General features: G+C 41.8%; 1 long non-coding RNA gene and 1 other non-coding gene across 2 annotated transcripts in view; both read right to left on the reverse strand.

Moving 5' to 3' along the window:
• The window catches only part of LOC123521468, a 109,766-nt gene that overhangs the window by 81,391 nt on the left and 13,638 nt on the right, over window positions 1-14,737 (reverse strand). The gene's annotated exons all lie outside the window — the stretch shown is intronic.
• LOC115868807 lies at window positions 12,400-12,506 on the reverse strand. The gene has a single exon (XR_004045784.1). It is a non-coding gene; the product is annotated as a U6 spliceosomal RNA (small nuclear RNA).

Here is a 14,737-nt window from a genome sequence, read left to right on the forward strand (position 1 = left end):
GGTCTTTGAAGAATGGCACAGTCAAGCAAATCCCCCAAACGTGCACAAACATAAACAAACAACAAACAAGATCAGACTGGAATGTTGTGGTGAGATCCAAGGTTAATGGGGAAGAGTTCAATGAAAACCATTTGGTTCTATTTTTATTTCTCTGTGTGGCTGTGTGCTTGTATGTATGAGCGAGAGAGAGAGAGAGAGAGAGAGAGAGAGAGAGAGAGCGCGCGCGAGCGTACACTGAGTGGTGTGTGGTGGAAGGAAAGGGCGTTCTTCATGATCATCACTTCCAAATACCTACCCATAAGGAGGTAGGTGAGTTTGTCTCTTCCTCGTCTCCAGATGTAGATGCTCTGTCCAATGGGCTCTATGCTGGATAGTCCTAATCTTCTTAAACGTCTGGGTTCTGGGACAGACTCCCCACTGCGGTTCATCGTGTCCCAGCTCCAGCGTGCGTGTCAAGTCACCTGCTAACCAGGTGCATTAGTTCATCGTGAGGAGGTAACCGTGCTGGGCCATTTCGGGCAGGCGTGAAAAACAGCACAAGAGCAGGGTACCTTTCTGGGGAACGCTGGCAAGCACATCCAGGAAGACACCCTTTCCGCCGGCTAAAGGTTCCCCCGGTGTAGAATGAATCAAATGCTACCAGCTTCAACCCGGCTGCATTATATTTGGATAATAACCCTGCAATGCACATTGACATGACGAAGGAGCTTCTTCAAAACTTTAAGGCAACAATTAAGTATTCCATTGTCATGGCTCAATTAAATGGTTTGGCCTGAGAAAATTGGGGCTTGTAAAGTGAGGATGGAATGTGCTTTGATCCTCTTTCCAGGGTTATTGTTTCATTAATAAATGAACATGTCATTTGTCTCACCAGAGGGAGCTCATGCCCTCCAGGCTTTTTTCCCTTTTTTGTTCAGGTTTTATAAAGATGAATTTCCAGTGCTCTGAAATACCATGGATTAGTAGTTAAGCCTGACAGCACTTCGGGGAGTAGCGAGCTTAAAGTGCCTCACACAGGTCTCCAAAGTACTTGTTTACTAATAGAGGAAATCAGCGACCGTCTGCAACCGCTGATATCGCATTACCATTTGGAAAGACAGTAGCTGAGATAACAAATCACACAGTTTTAATAATTACTCCTGAATCCCCCCCCCTTTTTTTTGTTTCCTGCATAACTGTAAAGGCTGGATTTCTTCCAAATAAACAGATAAAAACAGTATGGAACTTTTATCTTTTAATGATAATGACAACACATCCTGTTTCACTAAAAGTTTCCTGCTGAATTTTTTCTGATTTCTGGAGTTTCAATAAAATGTAATTATACTTTATAATTCCACTCTTTTAATCTTCACTTCAAATAAAACTAGCCACAGTGAGCAAGCTTGCTAGGCACGAGCGGGTACAAACCGCCTGGACTTACCCATGTTGACTTGTTCCTACATTCTGTCTTGGGGCAAACCTGTCATTGAAACTGCAGCCCGTCCATGGAGCTACTTTGCATTCAAATTAATAGCCAGTTTAATCTGAATGTAAAATAGCTCCGTGTATGCCATCATTAAAAAAAGAAAGTAAGTAAGGCATTTGGTAATGAATGGGTGTTTAAGATATGATACATGTGCAACATATTTTAAATCCTAAATTGAACCTATATTAGGATGAGGACATTTTAATATCAATTGGTAACTCATAAAAGAAGTCTTTTAAAAAAAAAGAAGCCTTTTAAAATCTGCATAGTAAATACGTGAGCTTTGGGGGTCAAAACGACACTATTGTACAGATACGATACAGGGTTTAGCTCATATGGTTGGCAGTGGGCATTTTCCAGCAAATCTTTGCATTGTTGCATTTCTATAGTCCAAGAATGGCAATTGATTTTTAAAACGCATGCTGCAACTTTATTTGCTCAGTAATTACTTGGACTTTATTTGGAGGTCAGAGACGGAACAACTAAACAGGAAAACGAAGTCTGGCTCCCGTGTGCGATGAAACCATACAAGCTGGCAGGCAGAAAGGAATGCTACGCTTTTTCCCAGCGCTCCTCTGAGTTCGCTTTCCACTGCTCCATGTTCCATTGGGTGATTAGAGAACGCTTTCTTAAAGCCTTGCTGCAGAATGATCTTAATTGGTGCAAGGTTGAGCCCTTTCTAGGAGGGGAGGGAAAAGGTTGAATAGCCTTTTCAAGTCACATGAAAGTTTCTAGAATGAATGTACGATAATTAGATTAATAAGTAGCTTAATTTATCACAGCTGAGGATTTCAACAGCCACACATTAGAGGAAGAAAAAAGATTAGTGTGATTCCAGTTGGTTAAAAAAAAATTGTTCTGAAACTTGATTAACCTTAAACACAGAATGCCTTTCTTTCTGAGTCTAAATGTCGGGGATTGGGGCGAGGGTGGGAGGTGTGGAGCGGGGACGTTGGGAGAGAGGACCTGAAGGAATCAGACAAATCTTTTCTGTCTCCCAGTTAATGAGCGGTGTCAGGATTGCTTGGCCAACTTTCCCCTTTACTGTTTCTGCTCTCTAACGTCGTAAAGGAGGGGCCATCAGCTTGTAGACTCTTAAATGATGTGGCCCACCCACAGCATAGGGCTGCGTCTTTTCTGACGTGCACTTTGTCATAAGCAGGCTCTCTTGTCTTCGTGTGAAAAAGAAAGGGAAGTCATGTGATTGAAGGAGAATGAGATTTGGAAGCGACCACCATTTCAGTTCAGAGATGGTAGAGACACTGTGGTTTATCTGATTGGATAATGTTTCAAACAGCTATCTCCAAGCTATGAAGGCTGGACTGGAAGTCACACATTGGCCAAACAAGGAACGGCAGTAAGACGAGATGAATGGCACTCATTGATAAAATGTGCAAAGCCCAGACAACTGGTATAGCCGGAAGAACCGTTTATGCACCAATCCCCATTGTCGTTCATTGGGAGTCTTCTCCGCCTCCTTCAGAAACACATAGGAAATATCCTGCTACGAGTGGAATCTCCTGGATCAGCGGCTGATCAGATCCATCAGGGTTGGACTAATGTCAAAGTTGATTAAACTTAAACTTCCTCCTAACTCTTGACTGGCTGCAAACAAAATCGCAGCCCTGTGTTGAACAAAACCCCTGGCGTGGGTTGGGTTTCCTTATGGAAGAGCCTGGCACACGGCTCTCTAGTACCTGTCAGCAGTCCACGGGCATCATCTTTGCGAGCCCACTGGTGGGAAACAGTATGGCCATTGCTGGCGTTCTGTGACAAAGGTGTGCAGCTGAATGGGAGTAGGCAGGTGGTAGCCTCTCTGGCTGGAAGGGGGAAATGCATGGGAATATATCAGGCAGCCTTGGTGACACCACTCCCACCCTGACAATCAAATTCACAGAGCATCTCTTGAGTCACCAAGGCTTACTTAAAGTTGTGGCTGGAGCTAAAATATTAGTCTTATCAGTGACCTAGGTAGATCCACAATGGCAAGAACCCATGCACCCACCTATGTGGTAAATCCAGTACCTACAGCCATTTCCACTCTGAGGTCTCCCCTCCAAACACAGTTTTTTTCTTTTGTTTGGTTAAAGGGGCGGTTTCACCACCAGGCTTTTTTTTTTATTCTTTTATTGAAAAAAAAGACATCATATTATGAATGAACTGTAGCTTAAAATATTGACATTTTAAAAAAATTCATGTAATTATGACCTCTGGATCAACTTGGAAAGCTAAGACAGAGTTCAACCAGCCGCCTAACCTGAAAGTATGCTTATAATCTAAAATGGATATCTCATTACTGGTTAATATTATTTATTTAGGAGGTGCTATGACCCCTAATTTGCCTTTAAATGATTAATTTGGTGTTTAAATAAGTGCCTTTTATTTAATAATGTTGTCTTCAGCCAATTCACTTATGTCAATAACCTCTTTGTTTAACCTTCTTAAAGGAAACATTTTCTCTGCTCTGAGGCAATTAACAGGCTGTGGCATAAATAGGTACAGGAAAATGAACTAAAATTCAGGGCTGGTCAGGACAGTGAATGTGTGTTCCTGTAAACCAGGGCCTGGGCAGAGTCTCCATCCCCACCACCTTCTCCAAAGAACCTTCTCTCTGTCAGCATTCTTGGTGCAGAGCCAGCCACAGAAAAACTCCCATACACAACGTGAGGCACTTTCTCTTGATTGGCGGCTCTTAACTTTTAGAAAAGTTGATTATGACGCTCTAAGTTGGAAATGAGCTGTCATTTTAAAAAAGGATATCGAGGGGGAAATGAATGCATGCAATATTAATATCAGATGTTGATATTTGATCTTGACAATATCAATAGAAATGTGTTGGAAAATTATCTTATTCTTGCTGTTTTTGTTACTTCGGAAGTCAGTTCGGGTTGGGGGGTTGGTAGAGGGAGGGGAAAAAAAGAGGAGCTGATACCAAGGGCTCTATAGAAAGTAAATGTCTAGAAAAGAATGATGGCAACATATGGACAAATATGCGTGATACAGTTGATGTATGGATTGTTATAAGAGTTGTAAGCGCCCCCAATAAAATGATCTTTCAATTAAAAAAAAAAGTCAGTTCTGACTCATGGTGCCCGTGTGTTATAGACTAGAACTGTGCCACGGGGTTGCCTAACTGTCACCTTGTGCTGTTAGGTGCCATCAGGTCCAATCTGATTCATAGGGGACCCTGTGTACAACAGAACAACGCCCTGCTTAGTGCGGTGCCATCCTGACAACTGTTCTTAAGTTTAAGTGCATCGTTTCAGGCACCATTTTCAATCCGTCTCATCAAGGGTTTTCCTCTTTGACGTGGACCTTCTGCGTCGTCACCAGTCACGATGTCCTTTCCCAAGGACGAGGCGCTCTTGGGAGCATTTTCAAGAAATGCAAGATGAAGTCTTACCACCCTCCATTTGGAGGAGCATTCTGGTTGCAAATCACTAGCCCTTTCCTTCTCGGCACCCTCGGGTGGGTTCAAACTGGCGACCTTTAGGTTAACAGTCGTGTACAAACTGTGCTACCAAGGGAACATAGGGACATAAAAGTGTAGCACGTAAACTTAGTTTATCTTTTTTTTCCGGGTATTTCATTTATTCTTTAAATATAGTTTTCCAAGACAGTTATGATCAATAAGATTAGAATGGTTTGCTCTCTCACGCGTGTTCGCTCTTTTGCCCTTAACAGTTTTAACTTGCCAAATTTCATTTCCTTTTTAAAATAACATGTGAAGAACAAAGCAAGTTTTACAAGTTTAGCCAGTAATAGCCATCAATATTATTTTTTAATTAATAGGAGTAAATTAGCCCCAGAAATTGTTCATTATCAGAAAATAATCCCACTGACTACGACAGAGACTTTTTCTACTTCTGACAGCCATGTCCCCCTTTTTCCTAGCGTTTCCTTTTCAGCTCGCTGCTCACCGCCATCCAACTAAGCCCAACCAAGGTAAGTATGAGCAACCTCCTAGCGGCATCCTTAAGGGGCAGGTCTAGGTTTCCCTCTTTAACTTAAAATACAAAGAGCTGGCATCCCAGCTCAACTTTCACACAAAAAAGAAACAAGCTTCTATCTTGCTTGAGGATCTTGTATTTTCAAGCAAATCAACAGTCTAATTAGCATGTTTACTAAAAAGAGATTAAAAAATAAATCCAAATTCACGTACCACACACACCAGACTACATTGCTAATACATGCATCTCTTTCTTTTTTGTTTTTCTTTTGACCTATGAATATGAATGATTTCTGCTCTTTTCCTTATGCTTCCTTCTGAAACAATGACCTTCTGCTTGAGAATCCATAGAAAACTTTGTGATGATTCCCTGAAGTGTTCTGAATTAAGAGACCCCCTTGCTTTGGCGTTCAGCACACTACAATTGTTCTAAACTCTCCTATTTGCATTCTCCTTCCATACAAATCTACCTACCTTCTCTGATTACAGCAGACATGGTACGTGGGGGACATACCCGTGCTTCTTCTTTGACTATGTAAGCCCTATTTGTTGTTGTTGTTCATTGCTGACAAGTTGATTTCAACTCATGGCGATCTCATGTGGGAGTAGAACTGCTCCCCAGGGTCCTCCAGGCTCAGAACATTGGAAGCAGATCACCACACCTGTCTTCCAAGGTACCCATGGGTGAGCTCAAAGTTCCAGCTTTTCAGCTAAGAGTTGTGTACTTAACCATTCTTAACACAGCCCACATAGAAGAAGCACACCAGCGTGGGTGATCATGAGGTGCAGACAGGATCTGGTATCAGGTACCAAAATATCCAAAACAAACAATTATATTGATGCGAATGAGGGGAGTTGGAGTGGAGACCCAATGCCCATCTGTAGACAATTGGACATCCCCTCACAGAAGGGTCACAAGGAAGGGATGAGTCAGCCAACGTGTAGTAAAGCACCAACAAAACACACAACATTCCTCTAGGTCCTGAATGCTTCCTTCCCCTTACTATCATGACCCAGTTCTACCTTACAAATCTGGCTAGACCAGAGCATGTACATTGGTACAGATAAGAGTCCTTGACTCATGGAATCCTGGACAGATAAACCCTCAGGAACAGTAGTGAGAGTAGCAATGCCATGAGGGTAGGAGTGGGGGGAGGGGGGAGAGAATAGATCATAAGGTTAGATATATAGCCCCCTGAGGGGGACAAATAATAGAAATGTGGGGTGAAGGTAGACAACGGATGGTGTAAGATACAAAATACCAATAATAATATATAATTGATTAAGGATACATAAAGGGGAGAGGGTGGGGAGGGAGGGGAAAAAGAGGAGCCAATACCAAGGGCTCAAGTAGAAAGAAACTGTTTGGAAATGATAATGGCAGTGTATGTACAAGTGTTTTTAATACAATTGAGTTATGTATTGTTATAAGATCTGTAAGAGCCTCCCAATAAAATGATTACCGTATATACGCAAGTATAAGCCGACCAAATATCAGCTGAGGCACCTAATTTTACCACAAAAACTGCATTAAAATGTGCTGAAAAACTTGGCTTATACACAGGTATATATGGTAATAATAAAAAAATCATGTGCTGGAATATAGTGGAGAACAAATCAGAGAAGACTATGGGGTACACTAAATGAAATCTATAGCCTACTGAGGTAGACAATGAGTAAACATGCAAGTAAATGTAAAAATATGAGCTGTAAGTAACTGCCAAGAAAGAAAAGGACAGATTGCTGTAGGAATCATTGAGGGCAGGAATTTGAAGCAGAATCTGTTCTTCACAACTTAGAGCAAATGAGAACAATGAGTCCTTGTTTTCCCATTTCTCCCAACTAGTTTATCCATCACTGGAATCTTACGGCATAGCATATTTTCAGTATAGCATTTTCTTACCAACTACAAACATCAAGAACCAATGGTATTCAGGAGGATAAGGGGGAAAGAGGGAATCAATCACAAGGACCAACATATAACCCCCTCCCAGGGGGCTAAACAACAGAAAGTGGGTGAAGGATGACAGAAGACGATGTAAGATATGAAAATAATAATCTATAACTTATCAAGGATTCATGAGGGAAGGAGGGAGGGTAGGGGAGGCAGGAGGAAAATGAGGAACTGACATCAAGGGCTCCAGTAGAAAGAAAATGCTTTGAAAATGATGATGGCAGCATATGTTCCAATGTGCTTGACACAATGGATGATTGTATGGATTGTGATAAGAGAAGAGCCCCCAATAAAAGTATTTAATTATTTTTTTAAAAAGTGATTTCCTGGTTTGGGGTGCACACATTCATGTAAATGCCGAGCTACAATAAACTCCCCCTCAGGAAAAGTTTTAAAAGAGCCAATGGTATTGAAGGAAGAAGTTCAAGCTGTGCCAAAGGCACTAGGGGGAAATTGACAGCATACCCAATGAAATGTTTCAACAAACAGATACAGTACTGTGTGGTAGTTAACATAATCTGGTGTCAATTTGAGACTTGAGAGGATTAAGAGTGAAGGAGTGGAATCTAGTCTGTCACTGGGTTCATAGCCAATGAGGCCTCAGTGTGGGCATGGCTTTCCCCTGAGAATTCTGGGAATTCCGGTGCTTCCTTGCTTGGAGGCAGGAGACAGGCTCTTTGTGCTCACTCCCTGGGAGACATTGCAGCTGACAAGACACATGGAACTACACTAGTGCCCTGCGCTGGAGAAGCCACATGGGCCTACCCTGATGCAGCTAGAACCCTGGACCTGGAGAAGCCACATGGAGAACCCTGCCAGCACTGAGATGCTTACAATGCCCCTGGATCTCTAAGACTTCCCACCCACTGGCCTGTGATCCTCCTGCATTTGGCATCATTGCCTGTATTTGTGAGTCTGAAGAGGAGGACCTTATAGATTGGTATCGGACATATGGACTAATATTGGACTTATGGACTTGGACTGGATTGGGTTGGGATGCTTTGTTAATTTACTAAGACCCTTTATATAAAACTCTCTCTTAAACACATATGATTGTCTATGAATTTGTTTCTCTAGTCTACCCAGACTAACACAGTACTGGGAGCATTAATGCATCTATGCCAAGACATTTGGAAGGCAGCTACTTGGTCAACTGACTGGAAGAGATCCATATGCATACCCATTCCCAAAAAAAGGTGCTATAACAGAATATGGAAGTTATCAAACAATATCAGTATTATCACACACAAGTAATACTTTGCTGAAGATAACTCAAAAGCATTTACAGCAACACAGCAATAAGGAATTGTCAAAAATTCAAGTTGAGTTCAGGAGAGGACACAGAATGAGAAATATCATTTCCAATGTCAGATGAATCTTGATGATGGGTATTAGAAAGATGCTTCTCTAAGCTTATTGACTCTGCAAAGGCATTCACCTATAAAGAATATAACAAATTATGGGTAATATAAAAAAATGGGAATTCTGGAACACTTACTGTGCTCATAAGGAACCTGTACACCAACCAAGAGGAGTCTTCCAAGCAGAACAAGAGGGAAGTACATGGTTTAGAATCAGGAAAGGTCTGTGTCAAAGTTGTATAATTTCATCATACTTATTCTATCTGTGTGCTGAGCAAATAGTCTGAGAAGTCAGACTAAGCGACAGGAGGAGGAGAAGACTCATGAACTGCCTGCAACCTACAGATGACACAGACTTGCTTGCTGAGAGTGAAGAGGCCGAGAGGCACTTGCTGATGAAGGTCAAAAACAGATCGCACTTCAACATAAAGAAAACAAAAACCTCACAAATGGACCAATGAGCAACAGCATCATAAGTGGAGAAATGGTTGAAGTGGTCATGAAGCCACAACCAATGTCCACAGAAGCAGTTAAGAAATTACATTGGGCAAATCTAAGCAAAAGTTATCTTCAAAATATTAAAAAGCAAAGACGTCACTTTGACCTTGAGGTACACCTGGGCCAAGCCACAGCATTTTCTTTTATTACAAAAAATGCTTGTTGCTGCCAGGTGTCATTGAGCCCATTGCCACTCAGGTGGACCTGTGTACAACAGAGTGACACACTGCCTGGCCTGTGCACCGTGCTCACACTCCTGTTTCATAGGAGCTTTTTGTTGCAGCCACTGTCAGTTCATCTTGTTCAAGGTCCTCTCCTTCACGCTCCCTCTCATTGCAAGCTCCAATTACTAACAGATGTTGTCAGCTGTTCCTGCTCATTTTGAGCCATGCCCCATCAGCAAATGAAGGTCCTGAAGGCCTTCCTCCGTCTTCGTCATTACGCTCAACTCACTTTGGGAAGGCAGCGCTAAGTGCCTTTTGACCGGAGAGGCTCACCTTCTGACACTGTCTTACACACTATTTCCCTGTTATTCATAAGGTTTTCAGGGCTAATTCCTCAGAAGCGGACAGCTTATTCCTTCTTTGTAGTCTATTCTCACTCTAGTGAAACCCATTCACTTTGGGTGATGCTGTGGGCATTTGAAATACCAGTGACATAGCTTCCAGCATCACAGCAACACACAAGCCACCACGGTACAACAAACTGACAGCAAAGTTGTAGGGGAAAAAACTTTATAAGGGACAACTTTTTTTTTTAATAAATCACCTTCTTGGGGGCTCATACAACTCTTATCCCAATCCATACATACATCAACTGTGTAAAGCATATTTGTACATTCATTGCCCTCATCATTCTCAAAACATTTGCTCTCCACTTAAGCCCCTGGCATCAGCTCCTCGTTTTCCCTTCCCTCCCTGCTGCCCCCTCCCTCATGAACCCTTGATAATTTAAAAATTATTATTACACTGTGTGACGTCTCCCTTCACCCACTTTTCTATTGTCCTTCCCCGAGGGAGGAGGTTATATGTAGATCCCTGTAATCGGTTCCCCGTTTCCACCCCACCCTCCCGGTATCGCCACTCTCACCACTGGTCCTGAAGAGATCATCCACACTGGATTCCGTGTTTCCAGTTCCTATCTATACCAGTGTACATCCTCTGGTCTCACCAGATTTGTAAGTTAGAATTAGGATCATGATAGTTAGGGGGAAGAAGCATTTAAGAATTAGAGGAAAGTTGTATGTTTCATTGTTGCTACACTGCACTCTGATTGGCTCATCTCCTCCCCGTGACCCTTCTATAAGGGGATGTCCAGTTGCCTACAGATGGGTTTTAGGTCCCCAATCTGTACTTAAGGACTATTTATTAATTCTTAAATCGGACAAAGAAAAAGACAAATTATATGACTAAGGGAGACCAGAATGGTACTGGAAGAGTCACAGTCAGGTGACTTTAGTAGAACATGGACCACAAAGGGAACAGCCACAAATTCATAATCAGCAACAGATCAATTCATCACAAGATCATGATTGGGATACACACCACTGCAGATGAGAAGAGATTAGAAGTGTCCAGGGCCCAGTGACCACCACGGTTGGGGTATGCCTCATGACTATGTGGCCTTAGTACTCCATTGTCCATGGAGACACATTGAAACAGTTTCCTAAGGGTGAGACTAACCCTTCCTGTCAGGCTATGGTGTTTTTATGCAAAAGCTGGATAGTGCATAAGGAAAACCAGAGAAGACTTGATACAATCTGATTATGGTGTTGGAGAAGAATATGGCATTGACCACGTGCTTCCAAGAACAAGTCAGTCAGTATTGGAAGAAGTGTAACAATGTGCTCCTTAGAAGCGAAGAATCCAAGATTTTTATCTCATGTACTTTGGACATATGACCAGGAGTGACCAGTACCCGAAGGAGGGCATTATGATGGGCAAAGCAGAAAGTCAGCGAGAAAGAAGAGGACCTTCCACAAGATGGATCAACAGTGGTGAATTCATAAACAGGTTCAAACATAATAATGATCGTGAGGCTGGCACAGAACCGGACAGTGCTTTGTTCTGTTGTGTGGAGGGTAGCTATGAATTAGAACCAACTCAACAGCATCTGGGAACCACCAGAATGGCAACTCGAACTATCTATTCTTAATAATCACACTAAAGGCCTTGTGGTCATTACATCTGTGTCAACTAGACACTCCTGGCTAAGGGTGGAGTCAACCCCATCACTCAGGTCACAGCCTGATGCTGTGTCCTTGGGGTATGGCCTTCTTATAAGCTGAGGCCCTCCATGTCTCTCTCTCCCCCTTCTCCTTCCTGTTGGCTGGCCACCCTGAAAGCCGCCAAAGTCCTGCCATGTTTCCACTGACCTTGGATCCACAGGACCCTGCACCCACCGGCCTGTGATCTTCCTGCATTCTGCATCATTGAATGTGGCTGTGTGAGTCTGAAGAGGGACTTATGGACTAGTATTAGACCCATGGACTTGAGTTGGACTGGGAAGGGATGCTTTCTTGATATATAATTACTTCTTGATATAAAGCTCTTTCTTATATTTAGATGAGGAGCACTGAGGGTGCAGTGGTTATGGGTTGGACTGTGATACCCTTGGTTGGAAGTTCGAAATCACCAGCAGCTTTGAGGGAGAAAGACTGGGCTTTCTACACCTGTAAACCCACAGGGGGTTGCTATGAGTCAGCATCGACTTGATGGCAGTGAATTGAATTATACATATGTGAGTGTCACTGGATTTGTTTCTCTAGGCAACCTGGCCTAACACAGCCCTTAATCTAATCTTTGTGACATTGGATATATTCTTTCTTTTCTTTAGCAAAAACGATGAAAGTTACATTGGTAATGAGCTTAAATTGGTACAACCTTTCTGTAAAGATTAGCAGGTACATCCATAGGATTCTTTTTTTTTTTCTTAATCGTTTTATTGGGGGCTCTTACAGCCCTTATAACAATCCATACCTCAATTGTGTCAAGTACATGTGTACATATGTTGCCATCACCTTTCTCATGGATGTATTCTTGAAGGCATAGACTGTTTTACCTTTGTTCCCCCTCGCTGTCTGGCACAGCTAAGGGCTACAGGAAGATTTGTGAAATAGAAATAAAGTTTCCCTCTTCTTTGACATTATGAAAAATGAATCTTCTTTTTTTTTTTTAATATGGAACGCTTCACGAATTTGCGTGTCATCCTTGCGCAGGGGCCATGCTAATCTTCTCTGTATCGTTCCAATTTTAGCACATGTGTTGCCGAAGCAAACACGAATCTTACTTCTAATGAACCCCTTTGACCTTTACATATTAAGCTATTTATTTATTAAATTTTATAATACAATTATTTTCATGTGTTATATCTACTGCCATTAAGTTAATTCTGACTCGTATTGACTATGTAGGATTTCTGAGGTTGTGAGAGCAGAGACCACATCTTTTACCCTTGGAGAGGCTGCTGGGTTTGAACTCCCCACTTTGTGATTAGTAGTCTAACGCTTACCCGGCAACTCTACCAGTCCCCCTCCCCACATAGCTTCTAGATGATGAGTAAATAAAAAACAAGTTAGAAGACTCAGAATGTAATCATGAAAGAACTTTGACATTCTATGTGTGGCATCAGGGATATTCTTGGAAGAATCCCAGGCTGAATCTCCAGACCAACCTCTGATGATATGCTGTTTTCTACAACATTTGAAAGTACCTTCCCAACATAAAATCCTCTTTTTTGATCTTGTCCAAAAGAATAGTCTTCATTACCTACAACTGACATCACCCTAATTGCTCCTTCTTGCAGCAATTACTGCATTTACTGAAAGGAAAAAATTTAGGCTAATAATACAGTTAAAAAAAAAGTATCAGCTCACATAACTAAAATTTTCAGAGATAGGGATGCGTTTAGATGAGGTTTGATCCAATGCCTCAAGGGTATCCGAAAGTTCTGGGTTCTTTCCATCTCTCATGTCAGCTTCCTCCTTAGGCTGGCTCCAATCCTGCTCCCAAGATGGCTACTCACAGCTTCTGGGGCCATATGCTTCCTTTTTGTGTGTCAGAGAGAGCAACTTTGTTCCAGCATTCCTAGAAACCCTCAATAATCACAGTATGATCTGCTTAATGCATATGCCTACCCTTGAATCAATTGCTACAGTCAAGGGTATGGAATATACTGTTTGGCTTTGTCTAGATCATTTATTCCAATCTTGAATGGGAAGCAGGAAGTCATTTTCCACAAAATCACAGATTTCCTCCAAAGGAAACCGTATGGTTAAGATAAGAGAAGTGGAACGTTGATGCTGGCAAGACAGCGAAATATTGAGTATAGAAGGTAGAGCTGGGGTAAGGTAGAGCTGGGTAAGGTAGAGCTGGGTAAAGACTAGGTAAACCTCAGTCTGTGAAGGCCGCCTCAGCAGGAGGAGAAGAACACTTGTACATATCAGTAAGAGAAAAAGGAAAAAGACATGGATTTATTCCCTCTCTTCTGAAAATGGCATCCTAATCTGGGACGAAAAATGAGCTTTACTTTTGTATTAATGCTGCTCAGGAGAAATTGTCATGGCTTAAAATCATTGGCTTACCATTTCTGTTAGTGGGTGGCACTATAGTGGCTAATGTGCTGCTATAATGCTCAAAGCTATGCCACTCATATTTCATTGGTCATTTATGGGGACATTGGTCAGTGGAACTTCTAGACTAAGGCAAACTAAGAAGGATCTGGCTATCAACTTGTGGGCAAACAACGGATCACAGCAGAATAGTGTCTGATCATTGCGTTGGACAATGAGCCCATTAGGTTGAAAGGCACTCAGAATATGCCTGATGAAGATCTACCGCCTCAAAGCAGAGTTGGCATTTATGACATAATTGGAGTACAGCGTCTAGGGCCTTTATTCCCCCGTGTGGCATGAGTCAAAAAGAAGCAACAGCTAATATCCCTTAGTAATCAGAAGGTGGAGTGTACACAGTATGAATAAAGGACAGTTGGAAGTTGTCAAAAATTAAATGGAACTCTTAAGACACATAGAGTAGGTTTAAGTGAACTGGTATTGGTCATTTTGAACTGGAGAGTCACTTAGTCCACTATGCCAGAAAGGACATATTGAAAAGTAATGACTATCACATTCAATTTCCAAATTAAAAAAGAAAAAAAAATATCTAGAGGAAAGAAGTAGGAAGCAAAAGATATTTATAGAGGTATAAATATAAGTATGTATATTTAAAAATATATTAATATATAATGATAGGGATATAGGTCTTTGTGCATATATTTATATGTTAAGTATTAAGGTACAAGACAGATATTGGGCCTCCGCTCAAATTCTCCCTCAGTGCAAGAACACTTTGTTCTAATAACCTGGCATTCTGTGATGTTCACCTTCCCAATACGATTGCTGAAGACAAAATGGGTGGGTGCGTAAGCAAATGTGGTGAAGAAACCTCAACAGTTTTATTCAGATGGTGCCTGGCTATCAAAAGATGCAGGGTCTGTAATCTTAAAGGCTTGAA

The sequence above is a fragment of the Echinops telfairi genome, unplaced genomic scaffold, assembly GCF_000313985.2.
Source record: "Echinops telfairi isolate 266 unplaced genomic scaffold, ASM31398v2 ScPeMD7_18;HRSCAF=68, whole genome shotgun sequence".
Taxonomy (NCBI): Eukaryota; Metazoa; Chordata; class Mammalia; order Afrosoricida; family Tenrecidae; genus Echinops; species Echinops telfairi.